We start from the raw sequence: 25,825 nt of genomic DNA on the forward strand, positions 1-25,825 counted from the left end.
ATGGAGAAAGTCAATCTGCCAGACAGTATTTTGGAATCTCAGCTAATCAATCTCATGGCATGTCAGCGTGGAACAAATGAGTATTGGTCCGTCGTCATGGGGAATTGAAATGTATGCTAAGAAACTAAGGAACTCCTCCATGGTTCCTCAATCTTAGCTGTGCTGAGTATGCATGGGACGACTTACTTCAATTTCTACGAGAGGCAAATAGAAACATACAAAATATAGAATTGAAAACACCTGGATAACTGTATTCTTTGGATCCAGTGAATGTTTGCAGATTTTAATCATAGATTTGAAGCTATGATGTCTTTTATTGCCAACACAAAAAATCCTCCCATTGGAGAGGTTTTGGATTTCTTTTGGAGGAAGGAATATCAAGCTAGAGGTTCTCCTCATATACATATGTTGTTATGGATTAAAGATGCACCCAAATTTGGATTAGATTCGGATGAAACAGTGATGCGTTTCATTGAAGAGTATTCAACATGTGCTGTTCCAAAAACTACTGAAGAAAACAGTTTAAGGCAACAAGTTTTACATTTTCAATCTCATCGTTGTGGAAAGTACTGTCGTCAAAAATTTAAAAACAAGGAAAAGTTCTACACGAAATGTCGTTTTGCGTTTCCATGACCAGTGATTTCTAAGGGAAGAGAAAATAATTTGATGTCATCTCTACGACATACTGTGACGAGGAAATCTCCCAAAAATACATATAATTTAAAAAGAAACGAAGAGTCCAAGTACATCAACGACTACAACCCAGTGATTTTGTCCATGTGGAATGCTAACATGGATATTCAGTTCGTTGCTGACAACTCTATTGCTGTGGCTCGATATGTGATATCTTACATCACAAAAAAGAAAAGACAGAACTGAAGGAAATGTGGGAGGACATTTCACATGAAAAGAGTCTAAGCAAGAAATTATACAGTTTCAGTCTGAAGATGTTGTTGCATCGAAAAATTGGAGCATATGAATGTTCTGATCGGTTATCATCAGCAAGTCTCTATGCCAAATCAAGAACAATCATTTGGGTGAGTCTAGGTCTTGCTGCAACACGAAACCGAGTTTTGAAATCTGTACAAGAAATTGAATATTTGGTGGAGAAATAACCAAAGACAAACATGTTGGATACATACTATCCAAATAGAAGTACTCACCTTGAGAACACTTGTTTGTATGAAGTTCTGCAAAACTACAGTTATAAGAGGATCATCACAGAAGATATCAATAATGGAAAATATGCTGTCATTGGGTATGAAGGATGTATAGTGAAGCAGAGAAAAGGCCATTTGATTAATCATCGAAAATTTAGTTGCGAAGCTCCAGACAAAAGAGAATTTTACTATTTAGCTCTTTTGCAACTCTTTAAGCCATGGCGTACAGAATAGGAACTACTTGGAGATTTTCTCTGTTATGAAGACTCTTTTAATGCAACTAAGGATACCATAGAATGTCCTATTTTTCTAAATTATCTGCAAATGTTGAACGAAGAAATAGAGCAAGAAACCACAATTGCTGAAGAGATTGCTAGAGACAGTTCTCAAGACAGTCAGAGTTCTACTTCATTGAGTCAGGATCCACTCGGAGGACCAATTATCCAAAATGAAGCTGCAACTGCCATGGATAAGGTGGAACGAGCTATGGAACAAGCTCAAGAGGATGGAGTTAACTTAGAAGATTTGGTAAAGCAACTAAACGTTGAGCAGAAAAAGATATATGATGAAGTCACAAAAAAGATTGAACATGGATTCAGAAATGAGAAAAAAGAGTGCTCATGTACATCATTTGAGCCTGTCCGACTGTACGTAAGTGGAGAAGCGGGGACAGGAAAAAGTTTTCTGATTAAAGCCATTTCAACTTATCTGCAGAAAAGGAGTGATTCACCGCGGTCTTGTGTTGTAACTGCTCCAACTGGTCTGGGAGCACATAACATTACAGGGATTACTCTACATCGTTTACTGATGCTGCCAGTTGAGCATGATAATAAATTGCATTACAACAAGTTATCTGGAGATGGGTGTTCTGAAGTTTCGCTAATATATGTATTCACTAAGATACACTTAATAAGCAAGTTAACCAATCTTTTTTTTTTAAAACATCCATTAAGACACTAAATGAAACATTTATTCTTCCATCGACCTTTACATATACATATATAAAACATGTTTATTTTTCAGAAAGACACACATTCACTGGATGGTGTCATCAGTGATGTCATGAGTGATGTCACTGACCATGTCATGAGTGATGTAATATGTGATGTCATCAGCAGTGCATTACACGCGCAAGTTATAGTGAGTCCAACTAACTATAATGTTGGAATCTCATTGGTTTTATGTCAGTACATTTTCCACCTAACTATAACTGGTGTGAAACCTATGGTTTTTTTCAGTGAATTTAATAGATTTTTTAAATGCTAATTCCTAACTATAACTGGTATGAAACCTTTGGTTTTTTCAGTGAATATATATATATATATATATATATATATAAATATATATATATATATATATATTACCTACTGGCGGTCGCCAGTAGGTATATATAGTTAGGATTTTTTCCCTATGGGATTTCTGAAAATTCTATGTCTAATAACTTTGGCGTTTGTGGACGGAATCGGCTGAAACTTTCAGGAAAATGGCACATTTTGTTTCTGAGCAGCCCCTGAAAATTTGGGGGGTGTTCGGCAAGGGGGGGCCGAGAAAAAAGGGGGGTCCCAAAACGCGTTTTTTGCATTGAGTTTTCCATAGGGCGGTTGGACTCACTTTTAGCCCGAACGGCTGAATGGATTTTCACGAAACTTGGCAAAATTGTAGGGACTGTTAGCCCGATGTGCCTTTGCTAGGTCTCAATATATGTGCTTCAGTGGATTTTGAGAAATTAACGTTTAAATCAAGATATATATCTGTAACAGCGCTCCGGGCAGCGATCCGGTTAGCGAACCTTTCGCGTATCGGAACTTTGCGATGCGAAGCTGATTGGCCCTCTGGTGTCTGTCAACATTCTAAACAGTCCGGAGCGGCCGCCATCTTGTCTCTCGGTAGGATCGAGAGACAAGAGGAGGCCAAAACAAAGGGGGAAATTACCATAAGGGGGCATAGTAGATCCTCGTTGACCCCCTAGGTTTTATGTGGAGGTTTTAAAAGGGCCTAGGAGGGTCCAAAAAAAAAAAAAATAATAATAATTTTTTGCGTGGTAAGCGCCAAGTTCGCGAACCAGAAAGCGTTCTGGGCAGCGAACTTTATGGATAAAAGAATGAAAGACTTTTCTAATACTGTATGTTAATTATTTGTTGGTTTTGTTGATTATTTTTTTATTTTTTTATTTTTTAAGCAATTATTTATTATTGTGATTGTGTTTCAAAATTTAATAACATTTCTAACATTTAACTAGTTTATGAATTACATATAAAAATGATTAAAGACTCAAACAATTTTTTAATATTACATACAATTTTATTTTTCGGATTGTTTTTCAAAATTTAATACAACGTCTAGCATTTCACTGTCTGATATGTGTTCTTGTTCAGTGAACATAAGTTCCAACATTTGTCCATCATCATAATAAAGTAAATGATCCACAGATTCTACACATTGAACTAATTCATGGTCCCGTGATTCATCCATGAAATCTGAGTCATCATTGTCCTCATTAACTTTTTCTGTGTTGTTCTCCAGAACAATTTCGAAGGAAACATTCTGCTCACCTTCCATTTTATTGCTGTAATTTGCATAAAAAATAAATATATCAGTAGAGATAGGGCACTGTTGGGTTTAAGTTCAGACAGGCACTTGTGAGTTTATAACAGAGAAGTAATCTATGGGCACTGTATGGTTTCAGGCGTGAAGTAGTACTATTAAAAAGTGCCTGTGAAGAAGCCTAAGTAAATTCATAATTATACCACGGAAACCTAAATCAGTCCATAATTATAATAAAGAAGCCTTTCTCAATGTCTAACTCTTACAGAGGGATAGTATATAACTATCTGAAAAAGTTTACCATATTTACTTATAGTGCACAATATACTTCAGTTTTAAAAATAACAACTTACCTTTAGAAACAAGTTGATGTTATTAGTGGTATTCTAAATGATATATACAACAACAAGTAGTAGTCAAAATGGCTGTGTTTCCTTCTCTTCCTTTATATATATTCAGGTATATAACCAATCAAATGTCAGGTAATAAAAGTAGAAAATGTAAGTAACATTTTCATTGGTTGTCAATTCCAACACTTCAGATGTGTTTTGTGAAGTAATTTACCTCATGGTACTTGGAGAGGTCTACAGGCTAAATGGCTAAATGAAATTTCAATGAAATTTGTGAGAATGGAAGGGATTGTTATGTAGTATGAGCTAATCTATATTTGGTGAGAGTGTCTCTAGTCGTTTTTCTGTAAATTACTTTCCCACCTTTTTTTTTGGACCGCTTTCTGGGAAGCGGCCCGGTTCGCGAACCTTAAGCGTCACGGGAGTCCACCATTTTGTGTTTCGGTCGCATTAAGATACAAGATGGAGGGCAAATAATGTTTAGAATGGGTAGAAGGGGTCATGGTAGACTTATCTTGACCCTCTAGGTTTTCTGAGGGTGGCTGAGGAGGCTTATATGTGCGGAAAAAAACATTTTTTAAAAATTCCGCGAGGTTAGCTTTCGGTTCGCGAACCGGGTAGCGCCCCGGGGAGCGAATTTTGTGGAAAAATAATGAAAAAAATTAGAAAAACATAATAATTGTGAGTGATCAGATGAAGGGTAGCTCTGAGAAGAGCTTTTGGGTTTATGGTACATTTAGGTACTTATAAGTAGGTACCAATGCACAGTCTTAAATTCAGAATGAAAATTCTGTTGCCCTCATCTGAGAAGTGAACTCCATCTCCTCTGTAGATATCTTGCATGTAGTAACGCAAGTTATTGTTGTACAGAGAGCCCATTCCATGGTCTCTCATGAAAGCTGAAACAGATTTGTTTACATGCTTCCTCGCTTTCTCAATTTGTGGACAAAATTGGTTGGACCACTTCCATTTCTGTCTTTGGCATATATTGGAGTATACCAAGGCAGTTTGAGGAAAAAGTGCCATTAATTGCTCAAAGGTGTCCTTTAAAAGCATTTCCAGACCTACCCCTGTCAAAGTGCCCAAATCATTACCTCCACAGTGCACTATTAACAGGTCAGGTTTTGGCAAATGCATAAAGGTTTTCACCAATGGTATCAATTGGTGACATTTTAATCCTCTTTGGCCCAACCACTTAATTTCCACATCTTGTAAATTGAGGTTAGGTAAATTTCTGTTCTCAGCATACCTTTGAGCCCAGTGGATGTAACTATGTCCAACAATCCAGACCTTAAACATGGTGGGAGAAGGTTGTTCTGCAGTCAGATGAAGTGTGGTAATGAAAGGGCAGTTGAAACAGTAGGAGTTTCTAAAGAAAAAAAACTGTGGATTTACAATGCTAATGATTCATTAGCAGTGATTGGTGCATTTCCATTTCTGAAAACAGAAAGTTAGGGTGCATGGATGTGTTCTTTGAAACATGTCATTTGAATGGTCAAGGAAGAAACATTTAATGAAAGATTGCACTGGATACGCAGGTGCACTGAGAGTTCACAGTTCAATTGAAACATTGTTGTGTGAATTTGCAAACATGAGAGGTCTTCCAGGAGGTGGTTGCTATGGAAACAAGGCAGATAGGGCAGAGGGGGGAAGGGTTTTGATTTGAAAAAAGTGAGGGAAGAGGTATGATTGGCTAATATGAGAGATATGTGAAAAGAATATCTGTATTTCTGTGCTTTCAATAGCTGCAGCCTTTGGAGTGCATCCTTTTTCTTCTGCTGAAGACAATTTGGTGTATTTCTGAGACTGTTTTCAAAACTCAAAAAATATTTGCTAAGGTGAGAAAAGATTTATTTAATTTAGATAGAGAATAGTATGATTTAAGGAGAAAATGATGAAGAAAGCTGTGTTTTTAAAATGTGGTTTTGTCTCTAGTGATATAGTAATAGAATTAGTTTCATAGAGAAATTGTAATTGCATATTTGGTGTAACATTCTGGCATGCAGTAACACAAGATATTGTGATATATGGAGCCCATTCCATGGTCTGTTATGTAAGCTGAAACAGATATGTTGCTTTTAAAAACGATTTAAGAAATCAATTACATTTCTGGATATGTACTGCTAGAGCTTCATAGCTTGTTTTGAGCCATATTTATAAGGTATTTGAGTGTCTAAGATATTATGTTTTCCTTTTAAAATGTAAAGTGTTCCTCATGGGGCAAGTGTCTTGTAAATACGCTCCCACTTGTGCTTGGCAAATTCAGATTTTGATTATGGGAGTTACCTAGCCATGTTAATAGTGTCCAAAAAAAGGTGCTAGGGAATTGCAGAAAACACTTTCATGTGTCTCAAGGACATTTTTAGTCATTTCTTCATGAATGCAGGTATACAATTGATTTATATGCTGTGTTTAAAAACGAATTTTGAAATGAATTAAATTTCAGGATATGTACTGTTAGAGCTGCATAGGTTGTTTGGGGTCATATTTAGAAGGCATTTTAGTGTCTTTGATGTTATTTTTCCCTTTTTAAATGGAAAGCGTTCCTCATGGGGCACTGAGCAGTTCTTAGCCATGTTATTTAATAGGAAGTGGATAACATGGCTAAGAGCATTTGCTGGAAAATGCATGAATATCGCTGACTTTTCTGCGATGTTATGTTTACCTCTTAAAATGTAAAGTGTTCCTCATGGGGCAAGTGTCTTGTAAATACGCTCCCACTTGTGCTTGGCAAATTCAGATTTTGATTATGGGAGTTACCTAGCCATGTTAATAGTGTCCCAAAAATGGTGCTAGGGAATTGCAGAAAACACTTTCATGTGTCTCAAGGACATTTTTAGTCATTTCTTCATGAATGCAGGAATACAATTGATTTATATGCTGTGTTTAAAAACGAATTTTGAAATGAATTAAATTTCAGGATATGTACTGTTAGAGCTTCATAGGTTGTTTGGGGTCATATTTAGAAGGCATTTTAGTGTCTTTGATGTTATTTTTCCCTTTTTAAATGGAAAGCGTTCCTCATGGGGCCCTGAGCAGTTCTTAGCCATGTTATTTAATAGGAAGTGGATAACATGGCTAAGAGCATTTGCTGGAAAATGCATGAATATCGCTGACTTTTCTGCGATGTTATGTTTACCTCTTAAAATGTAAAGTGTTCCTCATGGGGCAAGTGTCTTGTAAATACGCTCCCACTTGTGCTTGGCAAATTTAGATTTTGATTATGGGAGTTACCTAGCCATGTTAATAGTGTCCCAAAAATGGTGCTAGGGCATTCCAGAAAACACTTTCATGTGTCTCAAGGACATTTTTTGTCATTTCTTCATGAATGCAGGTATACAATTGATTTATATGCTGTGTTTAAAAACGAATTTTGAAATGAATTAAATTTCAGGATATGTACTGTTAGAGCTGCATAGGTTGTTTGGGGTCATATTTAGAAGGCATTTTAGTGTCTTTGATGTTATTTTTCCCTTTTTAAATGGAAAGCGTTCCTCATGGGGCCCTGAGCAGTTCTTAGCCATGTTATTTAATAGGAAGTGGATAACATGGCTAAGAGCATTTGCTGGAAAATGCATGAATATCGCTGATTTTTCTGCTATATTCATGCATTGCGGCCGTTTTTTTTCACATTGCTTCATAGGTTGTTTGGGGTCATATTTATAAGGCATTTTAGAGTCTTTGATGTTATTTTTCCCTTTTTAAATGGAAAGCGTTCCTCATGGGGCCCTGAGCAGTTCTTAGCCATGTTATTTAATAGGAAGTGGATAACATGGCTAAGAGCATTTGCTGGAAAATGCATGAATATCGCTGATTTTTCTGCTATATTCATGCATTGCGGCCGTTTTTTTTCACATTGCTTCATAGGTTGTTTGGGGTCATATTTAGAAGGCATTTTAGTGTCTTTGATGTTATTTTTCCCTTTTTAAATGGAAAGCGTTCCTCATGGGGCCCTGAGCAGTTCTTAGCCATGTTATTTAATAGGAAGTGGATAACATGGCTAAGAGCATTTGCTGGAAAGTGCATGAATATCGCTGATTTTTCTGCTATATTCATGCATTGCGGCCGTTTTTTTTCACATTGCTTCATAGGTTGTTTGGGTTCATATTTAGAAGGCATTTTAGTGTCTTTGATGTTATTTTTCCCTTTTTAAATGGAAAGCGTTCCTCATGGGGCCCTGAGCAGTTCTTAGCCATGTTATTTAATAGGAAGTGGATAACATGGCTAAGAGCATTTGCTGGAAAATGCATGAATATCGCTGATTTTTCTGCGATATTCATGCATTGCGGCCGTTTTTTTTCACATTTGCAAGCACTTCTTAGCCATGTTATCCAATGGGAGGTGGATAACATGGCTAAGAGCATTTGCTTTAAAGGTTGTTTGGGGTTATACACCATTTTTGGGAAATGATTAACATGCCTATCTAACTCCCATAATCAAAATCTAAATTTGCCAACCGCAGGTGGGAGCGTATTTACAATAAATTTGCACCATGAAGAACGTAAAATAGCATACTAGATACTCAAATGCCTTATAAATATGACCCAAAACATCTTATGAAGCACTAGTAGTGCATATTTGCAGAAATGTATTGGTTTTCATTTAATGATTTACTTCATTGGTAGGGCTTCACATGTTTTTTTACCTTGGTCTTTTTCAGTGAAAATCTTATCTGCAACCATGTGTTGGCCTCACCTCAAATAAACAAAACAGGGGATGGACTGAATGTGGATCAATGACACACATTTACCCCAGTCTAAAGATCAGGGCCTAAACAAATCTTTAGATAGGCTACATCTTATCGTCATCCTGAATTAATGATTTAAAATATTAGGGAGTGATTTATGAGTGTTGTATGCTTGTTTTGTACCATTGAGTGTCATTTTTGTGATGCAGTGCTGGTGGAAAATATTTGCTATGTTAAATAATTAGTATGGCATTAAGTTTTAGATGACTGTTATTTACTTACTGTTTGGTAATTGTGGTTAATAACATTTTATATTATATTTATCCACAGATTCAACTGCAGATTCTTTCATAGTTTGGAAAATGCCTTCCAAAAGTAGAATACGAAAGGCTAGAAAACGTCAAAGACAGCAGGATGATGTTTTATTGCAGCAGTCCTCTTCCCCAAATACTTGTCAAAACACCAAGAAAGGTCCGGGTAAGAGCACGAAATCATTCTTAAGAAATATTTGTAGTAAAAAAAGTTTTGCTCAAAAAAATGTTTCAGTTCACAAAAAGAAAAGTAATTTAAATGGAAAGGAGAGACCCATCACAAATGTTACTGGTAGAGGAAGAGATAACTCTGTGCATGATAGTAGAAGGAAACAACAGTTTAGGGACATTCAAAATCGAATGTTCCGTAATAGGATATTAGTTAATTTGTTGAAAAATATTAAAAAGAAAGGCCAACAGAAAGTGGCATTTTATAAGAAGAAGAAAAATGTAGAGAAAATTATTGATCATGCTTTTGAAATTAAGCGGAAGTTGTTTATTTTGGTAATCAATAGAATTAGGAAACTAAGCAAGGTAATTTCTGATTTCAAAACAAAAAGTAGATGGAAGAGAGTAGTAAATCGTACTAACTTTTGTGAAGTTTTTTCCGGAGAATGGATGCATAGTTCAAGTTCTGAGGCATTTTTTAATGAGGAGACTTATTTTCAGGATAATGATTTGGTGCATGCAGTTGACATCAGTGGTCGAGCTTATGAAGTGAAGGATGGTTGTCCAGTTGAAAAAGAACAACTTGTGACAACAGAGACAGAAGAGGCGCTAAGTGATGAGGTTTTAGGAAGATGTCCTAAGGGTCCTGTGTACATTTGGAAGTGTAGTTCTATTTGCAGTGTGCGACAGGTTTCCATCAATTTGCTTTGTGATTTTATACGGACATTTATTAAGAAAAGTTTGAAGCAGAAAATGAAGTTGTTGCAAGATTTAGATCCTTGCAGAGTGAGACAAATGACAGGTTTGCGTGGTCATTCACTGGCTTGTCTTTCCAGGAGAGTATGCCAGAGTGTTTTTCATCATTTCAGGATGCTAGCAGTGCATCATAATAAAGTGAGAAAATTAGTGAGAATGTTGTATTATGCTAAGAGTCCAGCAATTATGCTTAAACAATTATGTGCTGCTCTTTTGCATGGTTCTGAAATAGATGTGAAGAATATTTGTGAAGAAATTGAGTTTTGTTACTTTGGTAGTAAAGATGAGAATGTTCAAATTGGCCCTGAAGTAGAGGGTAATGTGGAAGATAATGTACAGGTTTCCAGTACAGATAATTTTCAGAAGGAAATTGCCACGTTTCAGATGAAATCAAGTGAGAGGCCTAATTTCACTTGTGTATGTTGTCGACGCACTTATTATAAGAATCAGACTAAGGTAGTGGATTTATATGCAAAAAGTGAAAGGGAAAATAATAGTGAATGGAAGGATTTTGCCACATACTTGATGGTAGAAAATTATTTTGATTTGGGATCGGATCAACGTGTGTGTACTTATTGTTGTAATAAATTAAACCAAAACCAGATGCCTGCTAGGGCAGTTCATAATAATCTGGAATTGGTTGAGATTCCTTCTGAATTGAAGGATTTAAATACTTATGAATCTATTTTGATTCAAAGTATCCATCCCTTTCAGGCTATTGTAAGAATGGAGCCAAAGACAGGGAAGTTGCCTCCAGCAGATTTACAGAGAGGATTAAAGGGAAGAGTTGTTTATTTGCCTCTAGATTTGAAGAAAAACATTAACACAATTGGAATAGAAAAAGTGGAAGAGGAACCTCTGGTTATCTTGGTTAATGGTGTTCCGACAAAGAAAATATGGCAAGATTTAGTGAATGTTAGGAAAGTCAAAAAGGCAACAGTGTATTTGAAGAAAAATAATAAGTACTATAAGAATGTATATGTTGCAGAAGAGGAAGTAAGTGATGAAGAGGATAGCGATTTGTGTGCTGGCCAAATTGAGAAAGTAGAGGCCTCTAAAAGTGAAGAAATATATGAACATTATAGTGTTCATCCTTTGCATTCCAAGGAAGTCATGGGGAATGCTATTGAGTTGTTTCAAATGAAACAAGCCAAAGGGAGTCCCATTAGTGTTTGGGAGGAAAGTTTGGAAGCTCGGTGTTTCCCACAGCTATTTCCCACAGGTCAAGGAGGAAGATATGATGAGCGACCTCATCAAATTCCTGCGTCTGAATACCGGACTTTACGATTGTATGCAGAAGATCCTAGGTTTCGGCAATGCATTCCCTATTTGTTTCATCTCCTGTTTGAAAGCGATCTGTCTGGACTGTCATATGCAGTGAACCACATCTTAAAAAGTGGTATACAGATGCGAAACATCTCGGCAAGTGACTTTATGCATAAAGTCAATGTCCAAGACAGTATTTTGGATTCTCACTTAATTAATCTCATGGCGTGTCAGCGTGGTACTAATGAGTACTGGTACCGTCGTCATGGTGATTTAAAATGTATGCTGAGGAACTTAGGAACTCCAACATGGTTCCTCACTCTGAGCTGTGCCGAGTATGGCTGGGAAGACTTACTTGAATTTCTACGAGAGGCAAATGGGAATATTGAAAACATTGAATTCAAGACACCTGGAGAACTGTGTTCTTTGGATCCAGTGAATGTATGCAGGTACTTCAATCATAGATTTGAAGCTATGATGTCTTTCATCACAAATAAAAAGAATCCACCTCTTGGAGAGGTGTTGGATTTCTTCTGGAGAAAGGAGTACCAAGCAAGAGGTGCCCCTCATATACATATGTTGCTGTGGATCAAGGATGCACCTAAATTTGGAACAGATCCGGATGACTTAGTGATGAATTTCATCGAACAGTATTCTACGTGTGCTGTTCCAAACGCAACGGAGAAGAAAAGTCTTAGAGAACAAGTTCTACGTTTCCAAAGCCATCGTTGTGGAAAGTACTGTCGTCGTAAATTCAGAAACAAGGACAAGTTCTACACCAAATGTCGTTTCAACTTTCCACGACCGGTGATTTCTAAAGGAAGAGTGAACAGTTTGATGTCTTCGCTGCGACATAATGTGACGAGGAAATCACCCAAGAATACATACAATTTGAAAAGGAATGAAGAGTCCAAGTACATCAATGACTACAACCCAGTGATTTTGTCCATGTGGAATGCCAACATGGATATACAGTTTGTGGCTGACAACTGTATGGCTGTGGCTCGGTATGTGACATCTTACATCACCAAAAAAGAAAAGACCGAACTGAAGGATATGTGGGAGGACATTTCCCATGAAAAGAGCCTCAGCAAGAAGTTGTACAGTTTCAGTCTGAAGATGTTGTCGCATCGAGAAATCGGAGCTTACGAATGTTCTGATCGATTGTCTTCAGCAAGTCTCTATGCCAAATCCAGGAGTCTCGTTTGGGCGAGTCTTGGTCTTGCTGCAACGCGAAATCGAGTTCTAAAACCTGTCCGGGAAATTGAGTATTTGGCAGAAAAGGAACCAAACAGTACCGACATTTTGAAGACCAACATGTTGGATACATATTATCCAAATCGAAGCAGTCACCTTGAGAATGTTTGTCTATATGAGGTTCTCCAAAATTATATATTCAAGAGGAACATCAAAGAAGATATTGAGAAAGGAGTGTATGCTGTAATTGGAAGTGAGGGATGCCTGGTCAAGCAAAGAAAATGCCAATTAGTAAACCATCGAAAATTGAGTGGCGAATCTCCAGAAAAAAAGGAGTTTTTCTATTTAGCACTTTTGCAACTTTTCAAGCCTTGGCGTGCAGAAGAGGAACTGCTTGGAGATTTCCTCTGTTACGAAGACTCTTTCAATGCAGCCAAGGAGTCCATAGAATGTCCTGCTTTTTCTAAATATCAAGAAATGCTAACTTTGGAAATTGAGCAGGAAGCAACGATTGCAGCCGAGATTGCCAGAGACAGTTCTCAGGACAGTCAGAGTTCTGTTTCATTGAGTCAAGATCCACTTGGAGGACCTATTATCGAAAATGAAGCTGCCACTGCTATGAATGAAGTAGAAAGAGCCATGGCACATGCTAAGGAGGATTCAGTTAACTTAGAAGACTTGGAAAAACAACTCAACGTTGAGCAGAGGAAAATATATGATGAAGTTACCAAGGAAATTGAGCACGGATTAAGTCATGAGAAGAACAAGTGCTCATGTACATCGTTGAAGCCTGTCCGACTGTACGTGAGTGGAGAAGCGGGAACTGGAAAAAGTTTCCTCATTAAAGCAATCTCTTGTTATTTGCAGGAAAGGACTGAGTCATCGCTGTCTTGTGTTGTCACCGCTCCTACTGGACTGGCAGCACATAACATTAAAGGTATTACTTTGCATCGTCTACTGATGCTGCCGGTGGAGCATGACAACAAATTACAATACAACAAGTTATCTGGAGATGCTTGCTGTGAAGTTTCAAGAGTCTTGAGGAAAATGAAACTACTTATCATTGACGAAGTAAGCATGGTTTCCAATGTCATGCTTGCCTTTGTGCATTTGAGAATGCAAGAAGTACTTAAAACTGAATATGATGTCTTATTTGGTGGGAAACACATCATTGTTTTCGGAGATCTTCTACAGCTGACACCAGTAAAAGGTCAACCTGTGTTCAAAATACTCACGCATGAAGATACCAGGAAGTGCCTAGGGAGCATTGGCAACGTCAATATATGGTTAAACTTCAATTATGCAGAACTGCATCAAAATATGCGTCAGGCAAAGGATGAAGATTACAAGAATATTCTACAAGATATTAGAATTGGAAAAGTGACCGAGCATGGGAAAGAAGCTTTAAATGCACGATTACTGTCAAATTTATATCCCAAACAAGAGATTGTGCCTGAGAATATTTTTCAGAAAATTACTGAGAAGAAATCCGGGATATGTCTCATGCCAACTCTTGCAGAATGTGCCATCTTCAACAACAAAATGTTGAATTTAGAAAAGCAAGAGATTGTGAAACTTGAAGCTATCGACAAATTAGAGCATATGGGATCAACAATTATTTTGTCAGACAATTTGAAATCAAAATTGGATTCATTAGAGAAGACTATATCTAAGACAGCGGGTTTTGAAAAGACTTTGAATGTGTGTTTAAATTGCCGAATCATTTTGAGAAGGAATTTACATGTAGAAAGAGGTCTGGTAAATGGATCAATGGGTAATGTTGTTGATTTTGAGAAATACAAAAATAGAGATGGAATAGAATTTTTAAGAATTAAATTTGATGGCATTGAGGAAGTACAGCAAATTGGTCGTTGTTCTGCTAGGTTTTTGCTTGTTAAAGACTTATATGTTCGCCGTAAACAGTTTCCTGTTTGCTTGGCATATGCGGTGACAATCCATAAATCGCAAGGTTTAAGTGTAGACTGTGCATTGGTGAATATTGGCAGTTCTGTGTTCAAGGAGGGTATGGCATATGTGGCATTGTCACGAGTTAGAACTTTATCGGGATTGTATTTGATTGACTGTGATGTCACAAACATTTGTGCGGATCTAGATTGTGTTAAGGAATACAATAGGTTAAGAAGAGAGTATGCGCCACATTTGCCTCAATATCCTTTGTTTGAGAAACGTGTGGTAGGCCAGAAACGTAGAAATATCAGTAATAGTAGGGAGGTTGTTGCAAAAAGACTAAAAGTCAATGAACCAAAAGTTGTTAGCAGAAAGAAAGTGGATTCTGTTGAAGATGTTGTTGGTTTTCAATTTGAAAACAGTTCTGCTGTCAACTGCTATGCAAATGTAGTTGTTAATGTTCTCTTTTCACTAGAGAGTTTAAAAGAGCAGATTGTGTTCAATTCAGAACAAAGTTTATGCTGCTTGTTGAATTCTGTGTTAGAGAAATGTAGCACTGATCGAACAAAAGTAGAAAGTGTGTCTGAAGTTCGTTATCTGTTAGATGAATGTTCAGGTCAAACAGACTTCTCTGAAAATAATCAGCAAGATTGTCAGGAGTTTTTAATGTATATGCTTGATGTATTGCAAGATGAGGGTGTAGATGTAGATCACCTGTTTGGGCTTTCTTATCAATGGCAGCATGACTGCGAGAACTGTATGGTATCAAGTACTACTAGTGTAGACTCAGAAAGATTTATATATTTAACTTTGCCAGACAGTAAATCAGTGTCCTTTAATAAGCTAGTAAATGCAGCGGATCACAACATGGAGTGTAGCCAATGTAAATGTGATATGATGTCAACATTATTTATACGTAGATATAGCCAGTATGTCATTTTAATGATCCAACGTTGTAGGCCTGATGGATCAAAATTGTCAACTTTAATAAAAAAAATTGTGGCTTCACAGCTGTCAATATCAGGGAGGACTTTTGTTACTGTAGCAATTATCTATCATGGTGGTCCATCAACAACATCAGGACATTATACAGCTTACTTAAAGTCTGGAAACGGCTGGTCATTCTGTAATGATTCCGTTGTAACTTTCCAAAAAAAATTGCCGTTTGACCTTAAAAATTCTTACCTGGTGTTTTTAAAACCAAAATTTTAAGTAGAGGGAATGTAAGTCTGCAATGCTGTCTAGATTAAAAATCCAACTATATAAACCTGATGCAACTAAGTCTGCTTCATAGTAAGCAGTATCAGTGTCATAGGAAAAGGAGAACATGAGTGACAAAGAAGAGTAAGATATTAGTAGTCCAGGATTGTGAAAATAATCTCAAATATTTTATTTTTCAAAGTTGCGAAAATAGAAAATGTCGGGATTTGATTGGAAGAATTACAAGACTTGCGAATCGCGGCAACATGATTTGGCCTAGTGGAAACATGTAATATAATGAGAGAAGTTTTTTTTCTATGTAACATATTTTACGTATCGATGGAGGTTTTCTTTCAGAAAGTGGCGGGCTGAAAATATTTATAGCAGAACAGAGTGGATGCTGTTTATAGGAGATCGTTCGACGTCATTGAAAGTAAGTTAATTTTAAGGAGTTTTGAAATCAGATTTCTTAGGTTGTATGGGTTTTTTAAACACAGTCATTTTGATTGTGTTTTTTTTTCCCCGCTGTTACATGATGAATACCTTCAAGTCACTGATTTAAGTGAAATTTGATACATTCTGAGAACAGCAAAAATAAACCATTTAACATGTATAATTAATGTTATGCTTTTTGTCCTTATGATATACATTTAGAAATGTGAGGTACATATGGGTAAGCTGAGTTCTGTAAATATCAATTTTATTGCTTACAGTGCTGTACTTCTGGGTAGTGTTTTTTTTAAAAAAAGAAAAGAGGCCTCACCTCAAAGAAAGCTCTTGAAAGCACACATCTTATTTGCATCCTAAAACAATCATTTAAAATGTTAGACACAATTTTATGATGGCTTTACATCTTTTTTGCGCTGCTATTGCATCACTATTGTGAGACATTAGCAGTGCAAGAAAAACACCATGTTCCAAAATAGGCCTCAGTTCATCAACATCAAGATACAGTTTCTTTAAAATATATATCTTTAGGATTGTGTAGGGGACGTAGAGAAGCAGAGACTTCTGTAAATGTCAAAGTTGTTGAAAAACTGTTTGTTTTTGAACCTTTTCCCTTGTCTTTTCTAATTTTTAAATACATGTTTTAATATTTTTGGAAATGTTTGTTCTTTGTTTTACAGATTGAAAGTATGAAAAAATATTTTAAAAAGGTAACAAGAATTATAAGGTAAATATTTTCTACTCTTTTTACCCGCAATGCACTGCTGATGATGTCACTGACACTATCTCTCATTTACTCTCTATAGCTGTCTTTCTTTTTACATTATTCTCTGTTTACTTCCCTTATACTAACTCTTCTTTTTTTTAAAAAAATATTTTTTTTGGTTCGCTTCCAGTTCGCGAACCGGTCAGCGAACTTGAAGCGAACCAAAAGAAATAGAGCTTGCCAGAGTGATAAACATTCTAGCAATTTTGTTTGAAAGGGGAGGTAGTTCTGAAAAGAACTGGTTTTTTTTGTTTTTGTTGTTTTATTATTATTTTTTTTTTTTTTTTGAACATTTTTTGATTTTTTTGTATTTTTAGAACTGTTTTATGTTTTTTTTGTGTTTTTTATGGAGGGGAAACAACAAAAAACAGGCATTGAAAACGGCTCAACAGGAGCAAAAAAAAAATTACTTCTTGGGTGCATTAGGGCATTTATGATTTTCGAACGCCATATTAATCAGGTTGACGCTCATGTTGCCATAGGACAGCATAGCACCACAGTATATACAAGTTAATTTCATATGTTGAAAATTGGGTTGAATGTTTGGCACAGTTTCTTGTGCCTCTCTTCCCGACAAAGACATTGTGGAGGTAGATCTGACCACAGGAGTTGTCGGGGGATTGTCTTGTAGATCCCTTAACTCAGCCCGGCTGTAGTTTAAGGGATGCCACCTGCTCATGTGTCGATGCATCGTATAGTTCCCCATACTGTATTTCTTTTCTGTGCCTCTCGACAATCTGTAATCACAGATGAGGCAGGTGGCATATTTAGCATTCACCTTCTTTGATCCAGGAGGGATGGAGAAAAACTGCCAGATGAAACTTGTTTTTCTCTTTGAAACCCGGGGCAACTCTTGGATAAATTGTTGTTCCTCTCTGTCCTCTTCTTCTTCTTCTTCCTCCTCTTCCTCCTCTCTGTTAGAGATAAATTGACTAGGTGGTCCTCTCTTCTTATGAGGAGGTTGAGGTGGTGGTGGGGGTCCACCAGCTGCAGCAAGTACAGAAGCCATTGTTCAATTCTAGGTAAATGGTCTTTCTCTCACCAAGATGAAAGTCAGAGTGAGGAAATAAGGAGGGGTTTACATGATTTGGGGAAAGCAAAAGTTCTGAGCCAATGAAAAGTGTTATTTTTAGGTCACATGACCTAGTCATACATCATTTGGAAACCAAAAGTGAAATGAACCAATGAAAAGTTTGATAAACAAGTCACATGACCTGTTCCGCTTACGTTACGCGGCGCGCGCCGCGTCCCCGATCGCTTCCGGTTTGCGGTCCGGAGAACTTCCGGGAGCGCTAACGCGGCGCGTCATTAGACGCATTACGCGATAACGTGATACGTCGCGCTTCCGCGACGCGTCACAGTTCCGCTAACGTAACGTTGACCGGTTCGCGGACTAGATCGCGGCATCAAGATGAGCTAACGGAAAGCTTCCCGGTTCGCGAACCGAAAGCGAAGAAAAAAAATATTTTAAAAAAAATTATCTAAATATATTTTGGGATTTAAAGAAGAATACATTTTACAGCTACAGATGTTAGCTTTTAAAAAACCAATGAAATTCACAGAAAAAACCATAGGTTATAGACCATATATAGTTAGGAATTTGCATTTAAAAAACCATTGAAATTCACTGAAAAAACCATAGGTTATAGACCATATATAGTTAGGGATTTGCATTTACAAAACCTTATTTTACTCGCATAAAACCATTGAAATTCCATATATAGTTAGTTGCGCTAACTATATATCGCGCACCCGCAATCCACTGCTGATGATGTCACATATTACATCATTCATGACATGGTCAGTGACATCTTGTAGCAACTCACCAACCTATGCAGCCACTTACTCACCAACTTCATTTACACAGTTTACTCTCTAACACATGCATTCAGTGAGACAAGTTTAATCTCTCACTTATACAGTCAGTCACGCACCTACTAAATCATCTATTCAGACACTCATTCACCCACTCATACTTCAACATACCTTGGCATATACACTTATATATAAAAAAACATATTTAAACTTTACAGAAACATACCGTCACTATATGATGTCATCAGTGATTTCATCAGTGATGCCATTTGAGATGTCATCAGTGATGTCACTAACCATGTCATGAATGATATAATATGTGCATTGTGGAGGAGCGAGGTATAGTTAGCTCAACTAACTATAACGGCCAAATTTCTCTGGTTTTGTACAAGTGAAATGTCCAACTATCTATAACGTCCCTGAAAGCTGTGTTTTTTTCAGTGAATTTCTAAGGTTTTTAAAAAGATAATTTCTAACTATGCCTACAGAGGTAGGACATATGAAGAAAGAGGAAGAAAGGCACAGTAAGATGCAAGAGAAATGCAAAAAAGGCAATATAAGTCTATAAAATGACAAAAAGTGAAAGAAGAAACAAGAGATATTCAGAAAGAACTAGCAGAGGTGCAGAAAAAGGCCTTGTTGCAAAATCATCCTGTGCCCCCAGCTTTTAACTGACTGCTACGGGTGGTAAATGCCTCTGACTAAGGAGGCCCAGAGCCAGTGCTATGCTGAAAGACACTTTGAACACAGTGAAAACACCTACATACACTAGGGTACATTATGGGTTGGAGTACCCAGGTGAATGGCATGACCTCCCCTGTAAGGCCCTAGTACATAATAAGGCAGGAGAATTTAAACTACCTCTAACTCAGAGGTGCAGAAAGAGGCAAGAGAGGTGCATAAACAGGCAGGAAATATGCAAAAACAGGGAACAGGGGTGCAGAAAGAGGAAAGTGAGGTGCAGAAAGAAGTAAGAGCAGTGCAGAAATAACCAACAGAGGTGCAAAAAGAGGCAAGAGAGGTGCAGAAAAAGGTAGGAGGGGTGCACAAAGAGGAACGAGAGGTACAGAAAGAGGCAGGAGGAGTGCAGAAAGAAGGAAGAGAAGTGCAGAAAGAGGCACGAAAATGCTGAAAGAAGCACTAGAGGTTTAAACAGAAGCAAGATAAGTACAGTAATAGGCAAGTGAGGTACATAAAGAAGCAGGAGCTGTGCAGATGGAACAAACAGAGGTACAAAAAGATGCAAGAGGGGTAAAAAAGAGGTAGGAGAGGTGCACAAAGAGGCAGGAGAGGTACAGAAAGAGGCAGGAGGGGTGCAATAAGAAGGAAGAAAACTGCATATAGAGGCAAGAGAATTGCTGAAAGAAGCAACAGATGTGTATAAAGAAGCAAGAGAAGTACAGAAAGAGGCAAGTGAGGTACAGTAAGAAGCAAGGCAGTACAGAAAGACCCAACAGAGGTGCTGAAAGAGGCAATAGAGGTGCAGAAGGAGTCACGAGGGGTGCAGAAAGAAGGAAGAATAGTGCAGAAGGAAGCAACAGAGGTGCTGAAGTAGGCATGAGGGGAGCAGAAATTAGGAGGGGAAGTGCAGAAAGAAGCAACAGAGGTGCTGAAAGAGACACAAAGGGTACAGAATGAGGCAAGAGAATTGTAGAAAGAAGCAACAGAGGTCCAAAAAGAGGCAGGAGTGGTGCAGAAAGAGGGAAGCGAGGTGTAGAAAGAGGCTAGAGAGTTGTACAAAGAGGAAAGATGGGTTCAGAAAGAGGCAAGAGGGGTGCAGACACAAACAAGAGAAGTGCAGAACGAGGCAAGAGAATTGCTTAAAGAAGCAACAGAGGTTTAGAAAGAAGCAAGAGCAGTGCAGAAAGAACCAACAGAGGTGCTGAAAGAGGTAACAGAGGTGCAGAAGAAGTCACAAAAGGTGCAGAAAGAAGCAACAGAGTTGCTAAAAGAGGCACAGAGGGTGCAGAAAGAGGTACAAAAAAAGGCAAGAACATTGGAAGAGAGGTATAGAAAGAGGCTAGACAGTTGTACAAAAAGGGAAGACGGTGTAGAAAGAGGCAAGAAGGTTGCAGAAACAGGTTAATTAACTTCAGAAAGAGGCAAATGAACTGCTGAAATAAGCAACAGAGATGTATAAAGAAGCAAGAAAATGGCAGGAATAGGCAACTGAGATGCAGAAACAGGCAAGAAAGGTCCAGAAAGAGTGTAGACAAAGGCAGAAAGAGACAACAGGGCTGCAGAAAGAAGCAAGGCAGGTACAGAAAGAAGCACAGAAAGTGCAGAATGATGCAACAGTGGTGCCGAAATAGGCAAGAGAAATGTAGAAAGAAGCAACAGAGGTGCAGAAGGAGGAAAGAGAACTCCAGAAAGATGCAAGAGAGTAGCATAAACAGGCAAAAGAGGTACAGAAAGAGGGAGCAGAAGAGCAGACAGAGACAAGAGAGGTTAAGAAACAGGTAGAAGGGGTACAGAACGAGGCAAGAGGGGTACAGACATTTGCAAAATAGGTGCAGAAAGAAGCAAGAGCAATGCAGAAAGAACCATCGGAGGTGCAAAAGAGGGCAAGAGTGGTGCAGAAATAAGTAGGAGAGTTGCACAAAGAGGCAAGACAAGTACAGAAAGAGGCAGGAGGGTTGAAGAACGAAGGAAAAGAAGTGCAGAAATAAGCAACAGAGGTGCTGAAAAAGGCATGAGTGGTACAGAAAAGGTAGGAAATGTGCAGAAAGGAACCACAGGTGCAAAAAGAGGCTAGGGAGGTACAGAAGGAGGCAAGAGAACTGTAGAAAGAGGCAAGAGAGTTGCTGAAACAGGCAAAAGGGGGCAGAAAGAGGGAACATGTGTGCAGAGAGGGACGAGATAGGATCAAAAAGAGTGAAGCCAGGTACAGAAAGAATAGAGTGAGGTTCAGAAAGAGGCAAGAGAGATGCAGAAAGAGGCAAGTGAGGTGCAGAAGGATTTAAGAGAACTAAAGAAAGAGGCAAGATAATAGCAGAAACAGGCATAAGTGGTGCATAAAGAATGAACAGAGGTGAAAAAGATGCGAGAGGGGTGCAGAAAAGGGCAAGAGAAATGCAGAAAGAGCCAAGAGAATTGCAGAAAGAAGACAGCGAGGTGCAGGAAGAGGAAGTAAGGTACAGAAAGATGGAAGAGAAGTGCAGAAAGAGGCAAGTCAGGTATAGAAAGAAGAGAGGTGTGTGCACTATTATTACCAATTTAACACCCATCTTTAGCAATAAGTAACACATGACCATTCCAGCTTTGCAAAGAGCCTTCCACCACGCTCTAACACGAAAAACTGCATTTTTGGGATCATTTGAGCCGTTTGAGCTTAAAACAAGACTTTTTTTGTTGGAATCTGCAGATTATGCAGCAGATGATGTAATATTTGGCAAATGCAGAAATATGTGACAATTGGTGCAGCCGACAAAATACCTAAATCAAAAATGTGTACGTAGTAGAGTTACGTAACCAATTAGTGTGCAAATAGAGCTGTGTAGGCCAAACAATTATTATGTATGGTGTCAAAATCCACTCTGGTGTTGAAGTAAAGAGATAAATGCTGGAGGGAATGAGAAATTGAACTGACACAAGTCTTCCAGTTGCCCATAAGCATCAAGGCCCTTTCTGTGCCTGAGCAGCATAAAGCTGAAATACCATTAACAAGATGCATTGGAACAGTAACTATAGTGTGTGTATGCTTCAGAGCAACATGAGAAAAGCAAGCACTCTCTCTCTGTACATGTGAATTTTATTTGTATTTCCCTTTTCAGCAATTGAATGCTAGCGTGACAAGGGTATGGCATTGTTTTGTGAAAGTAAAGAAAATAGGCCCACACCCTCAGGCTTTGAAGCAAAACAACAACTAATCAGAAAGCAGTGACCTTCTTACACACCGTACCTGCTGCAGTGCTTATCGTTTTTTTACCTGGCTTCTTCTTCCTCAGACTTTCCATAGACTTTGTATCAAAATCAAATGGGATTTGAAATTTCCTTAAAGCTCTATGTTGTGACTGGGGTGGTGAGGCAGGAAGGTTACAGCAGAGAACCCCTTCATCAGGCAGGATCCTCCTGGCTGCTCTGCTGTATAAGGAAGGGCTAAATGAAGTGAGAGCCGGCGCAGCCAGATGTATATCAAAACAGCTCATAGTGATAGTGTGTGTGCGTGTGTGGGCTTCGGTGTTTGTGAAATAGTTTGTGTATGAGTGGGAGTGTGCGTGCACGTTTGTGGGTGTGTGTGCTTAGGTGTCTACCGAAAGGTTGTGTGCATGTGGTTTGCTTAGGTGTCTCCGTGGGGAGTCGTGTGTATTTGGATGTGTATATGGAGTTTGCGTGTGTGTGTTTGAATGCATGTGTGTAGGTAGGTAGATTGTGTTTGTGTGTTTATTTAGGGGGCTAGTGTATGTGTGCCTGAGTTTGTATATAGCGAGGTAATGTGTGTAAGCGTTCTTATATTTGTGGAAGGCTCTTTGCATGCGAGTGTGCGAGGTTTGTATGTACGGGACATTTGTGTGGGAAGGGTTGTGTGAACGCGTTGGAGACAATATGTTTGATCTTAATATAGCCCATTCTGAGGGTTCTCAAGGGTTTTTCTTTTTTCTCACCGACTAGTAACATGGTGCCTGGCCAGAGCATAATGCAAATTAATGAATACTGCAAAGTAGCAAGGGGAGTGTGGGTGCTTTTGCCCCTCTGGTGGGTAGTACAAGAAAGCCATGATTGGGGTGCAATGGGCTATTGACACCTCTGGGCTTTAGTGCTACTACTCCTGCTGCACTGTTGAATGCTAAGCCCCTGAACTGATATCATCACATAAGTAAAAATGAAACAGAGTCTTATCCTAGCGCCACTGTGTCCATTGAGCACTCTGTGTGTGTAGTGACCTTTTCCTAGTGAAAAGGTGAAATCAACCGAGCTGCTTAATCGAGAACGGACAACAATAAATTAAAACAAAATTAGCAGGTTTTGTATTCATAAAGCATGTTTTTCTTTTACCTCAATAGAATGTGACAGTGAAGAATGAGATTGTGTGTTGCGTTGTCACTGTTTTCCATTGCAGTTTTATATAGCGCACATTTGACCCCAATGTATTGTAGGGCCTTGCATAAGCACCAGTTATGTCAATGACACATTCATTTTTTTGTTATGCACAGGGAGGTTAAATGCTTTGCCCAGAATCGCAGTTCATTTTCAGCAGGGCTGATCAGTCCCCTCCCACCGCCCCAGCCCTACCAGAAGAGCTATATCGGCCTCATAGGACAGCTTACACGGTGCAGTACAATTGCAGTACGCAGTGTGCTAGCGGAAGTATACCAAGTAAACGTGTTGCCTGGAAGCCTGCTTTGTAAATGGACCAAAGTGTCTCCTGTGAAGAATATACTGAGAGCTTGGGAGAGGAGGGGTGGCTGGAACCTCTGTGTATTCAACACTCCCCCTGAACACAGCGTGATGTGCCCTGGTGGGCGATTTATAATAAGTCACTCTGTCCATTTTAGGAATCAATCATTTATATTAGTGGAAAACAAAGGCATCATACACAGCTACCTGCCTACATCCTTGGGCTGGCAGAGCAATCTTAAAATAAACTAAACAGCATTGTTAGCCAACAGCCCGGAGGATGGCCGCGTAATGTGCAGGACTGGTGCTTTGGCTAATTGCATCTTCCAGATTTTGAAGAAAAAGAGAAAAACTACACATAGAAACATAACAAGTGATCAAGAATATCGAATCAAACTCCCACCCTCACCCTTCTGCCCCACTCCCACCCTCTTTGCACCAGCTATTGCCTCATTTTGAACATTCAAGCTTCAATATTAGTTGTTGGGAAAGCTATAAGATTACGTTGCTGATTACTGGGCAGCATATAGCCGTTCAAATGTTAATAAATTAATTATCTGCAAATACTTTGGACAAGTGACTTCCCTCATATCACGACTCAACAGCTGCAAGAGGGTACCCACAGTTTAGCATAATATTTTCCCTTGCCCTCCACCCCAAGAAACATGCGTTCCAGAGCCAAGCAGTACCATAGTTGGTGTATCCAGCACAACAGATCAGGCTCTTACGTTGTTCCCCATTGCGTTAGTATGACCTGTATAGCTGTCAGCAGCGCTAAGGCTATTTGCCTGCCCCGTATGGATTTTAATTGGAAGATATTGGGGTGAGAAAGGCCAAGGAGGGTGTATTCTGGTGCTCTGGGCAATGAGATGTCAAACACTGCATCAAAGTTGTCTAGGACCTCTGACCAGTATTGTTGAAGTTTCGGACAATGGCACAGCAAGTGTGCTAAAGTACCCAACATTCCAATCCCCTCCAGCAAAGGTCTGTCTTAATTTTGTCCCAACTATGAATGTGGACGGGCGTGTAATACCAGTAGGGGAAAAGCTTAAAGGAGGATTCTGCCCCTGCTGTGTTGTGCGCTGTAAGGTGGGTGCAATATATAGGATGTGTTCCCATTCCTTAAAAAAAAGTGGACTACTTATTTCCATTTCCCAACGCACCTGTGCCTTTGTGCACTGTGCAATGGGGCCTGCTGTTATCATAGCATATAATTCAGATATGAGATGACGGTCGTCTTGTTTGCGGACCAACCATTTTTCAAACATGGTAAGAGGTCCAGACATTGGAGCATAATTAGAGGGCATTGTGATCCAGTTAGATAGTTGAGGGTAGGGGTACTTATCACTAGGTAAAAGGCCATAGTCCTGTCAGAGCTGCGCAAACAGGATCAGTGCTTTTGTGTCAAAGAGGGATCCCACTCTTTTACAGCCGGCTTCCCACCACCACTGAAATACCACAGAGTCCTGACCTGTAGGAAAATCAGGGTTATCTACACAGGGCATCATCGGTGAGGGAAAGGAGGTCCAGCCTTTTTTAAGTGCCACCCTATCCCGAATCCTGAGTGTCGGTGACATGACCCGCAAAGAGTAAAGACCCCAAGCCCTTTGCTTGCAGGGTAACCATAATGGCCTCCAAATATTGACATTAGCTAAAGACTGGTCCATAAAGTTCCAGTGTTTGCTGGACAGTGGCCTGTTCCACTCCACTAAGAATATGAAGCATGTGGCTTGATAGTGTCCCCCAATCAAAGGTAAGCCCCCTCCCCCTTGCGGTTTTGGGCATGCCATCTGGACGAGTGATAGACATGTTTTCTTCCCACTTTTAATGATAACCTGCAATTGCTTGATCGCCTGGGGCGGCAGAGATATGAGAATCATTTGAAAAGTATAGAGAATGAACAGAAGAATTAT

Source organism: Lissotriton vulgaris, chromosome 6 (assembly GCF_964263255.1).
Source record: "Lissotriton vulgaris chromosome 6, aLisVul1.2, whole genome shotgun sequence".
NCBI classification, from domain to species: Eukaryota; Metazoa; Chordata; class Amphibia; order Caudata; family Salamandridae; genus Lissotriton; species Lissotriton vulgaris.